This window comes from Octopus sinensis, linkage group LG23 (genome assembly GCF_006345805.1).
Source record: "Octopus sinensis linkage group LG23, ASM634580v1, whole genome shotgun sequence".
NCBI lineage: Eukaryota > Metazoa > Mollusca > Cephalopoda > Octopoda > Octopodidae > Octopus > Octopus sinensis.
In genome coordinates, this window is record NC_043019.1 from 30011343 (window position 1) to 30013842 (window position 2500).

General features: G+C 37.4%; 1 protein-coding gene and 1 long non-coding RNA gene across 8 annotated transcripts in view; one reads left to right on the forward strand and one right to left on the reverse strand.

The window, feature by feature from the left end:
• Nucleotides 1-2500, forward strand: part of LOC115223427 (TBC1 domain family member 2B) — a 295916-nt gene that overhangs the window by 127452 nt on the left and 165964 nt on the right. The gene's annotated exons all lie outside the window — the stretch shown is intronic.
• LOC118767661 overlaps nucleotides 1-2500 on the reverse strand; it is a 17607-nt gene that overhangs the window by 3538 nt on the left and 11569 nt on the right. The window contains exons 2-3 of the long non-coding RNA XR_005003579.1: nucleotides 2349-2357; nucleotides 2150-2155 (exon numbers count right to left, since the gene is read on the reverse strand). This is a non-coding gene — a long non-coding RNA (uncharacterized LOC118767661). The remainder of the gene's footprint in view (nucleotides 1-2149; nucleotides 2156-2348; nucleotides 2358-2500) is intronic.

The following is a 2500-nucleotide window of genomic DNA, read 5'->3' on the forward strand; positions in this document are numbered from 1 at the left end:
TTGACTCCAGTGTGTAACTGGTACTTAATTTATCGACCCCGAAAGGATGAAAGGCAAAGTTGACCGTGGCAGAATTTGAACTCAGAATGTAATGGTAGACGAAATACCTATTTCTTTATTACCCACAAGGGGCTAAACATAGAGGGGACAAACAAGGACAAGCAAACGGATTAAGTCGATTACATCGACCCCAGTGCACAACTGGTACTTATTTAATCGACCCCGAAAGGATGAAAGACAGAGCCGACCTCGGCGGAATTTGAACTCAGAATGTAGCGGCAGACGAAATACCGCTAAGTATTTCACCCGGCGTGCTAACGTTTCTGCCAGCTCGCCGCCTTAAGGGGAATATATATATATATATATATATATATATAATAAATATTAGGGAATAAATCCAAATTTACAGGGAAAAAATCAGATTTAGGATTAAATCCAATTTTATAGTAAAATATTATATAATATTAATTAGAGACAAAACCACTATTTTGCAAAACAAACAAGGAAAGACTTAATCAATACATAAAATTTTAATAAAAAGTAAAATTAATATATAATTAATATTATATATATATATATATATATATATATATATGCCATGGAAACCAAGAAACAAGGAAACCAGTCTTATGAGTCTCTATGACTTGGGACGGTTCTTTATATCCCCCCAACAGTTTTTTTTTAAAAGATAAAAAGTAAAGTCAATCTCAGCTCAAGTGTAATTACAATAATAGTTGTTGTTGTTGTTGTGACCATCACCATCTCATTTTTGCCATGACAGCAGTTTATTTATAATACTGATTATCCTGTTCCCCATTTCTTTTGGCTACAATTTTTATTATTCTGTTGTCTTGACAATTTCTGTATGGTTAACGACAGATTGAGTTGCAGAGTGGATGAATGCAAACTCACATGGCTGCGTGTATGTTTGGCGCAGGTGTGCTTGGAATATGTGTGGGTGTGTGTGTGTGCATACATAAAGGTGTGGGCGAGTGTTTTTTTGCATGTTTACTCATGTTGAAACATACTTCTCACTCTCTCTGTCTCTCCCTGTGTCTCTCTCTGTCTCTCTCTCTGTCTCCCTATCTGTATCTCTCTCTTTCTCTCCCTTGGGCTGCCTCATGTATGTGTGTGTGTATGTGTGAGGAAGAGTATGTATGTATGCATGTATGCATGTATGTATGTATGTATGTATGTATGTATGTATGTATGTATGTATGCATGTATGCATGCATGTATGTATGTATGTTGTATGTATGTATGTATGTATGTATGTATGTATGTATGTATGTATGTATGTATGCATGCATGTATGTATGTATGTATGTATGTATGTATGTATGTATGCATGTATGCATGCATGTATGTATGTATGTATGTATGTATGTATGCATGCATGTATGTATGCATGCATGCATGTATGTATGTATGTATGTATGTATGTATGTGTATGTATGTATGTATGTATGCATGCATGTATGTATGTATGTGTGCCCTGTGAATGTTACGTGTGTGTGTGTGTGTGTGTTTGCTTGCATGTTTGCTCATGTTGAAACATACCTTTCTCTCTCTCTTTCTCTTTCTCTGTCTCTCTCTCTCTCTGTCTCTCTCTCCCTCCTATTTCTCTCTCTCTCTTTCTGCCTTCCCCTTGGTCTACCCCCATGTATATGTGTATATGTGTGATGAAGAATATGTGTGTACGTGTGCCCTGTGAAATGTTAAGTGTGTGGGTATGGGTATGTGTGTTTGAGTTTTGTGCATGTATTTGTGTACGTGTATATGTGTGTATGTGTATGTATGCGTATGTGTGTATGTGTATGTATGCGTATGTATGTGTATGCATGTGTCTAATTGCTTGCATACCAGAGTGAAGATGTGTGCATGTGTTTGGAAGCATACATGAGTATATATCTTGGTATATGTGTCTTGTGTGCATGTGTGTATGTGTGTGTGTATTCTCATGCACATTGTGTGTGTATGTGTGTGTGTGTGTGTGTACTCATGCACATTGTGTGTGTGTGTGTGTGTGAACGAATGGTATAACCTTGTTTGGTAATTTCTGTGTGCCATGTTTCTTGTATTTATCATTAGTATTATTCTTGTTGTTATTGTTGTTGGATATTACCATGGAAACCCACTAAGAGAGGACACCTGCCTGCTGTGCTGTGTGGTCGTTGGTCAGTTCCAGAATTAATCAGGCATTGTGTAGACCACCGTTTTCTAAGTTCTTCCTGATTAACAGGTAACCATTGCTATTTCTGGGAAGGCTTCCTCAGTCCCTCAAGATTCTGCTGAATTTCTTCATCAGTCACGGTTGTGGTTATGTGATAAGAAGCTTACTTACCAACCACATGGTCCTGGGTTCATTCCCACTGAATAGCACTTTGGGCAAGTACCTTCTACTATAGCATTAGGGCAACCAAAGCCTTGCGAGTAGATTTGGTAGATGGAAACTGAAAGAAGCCTGTTGTGTGTGTATACATATATATATATATATATA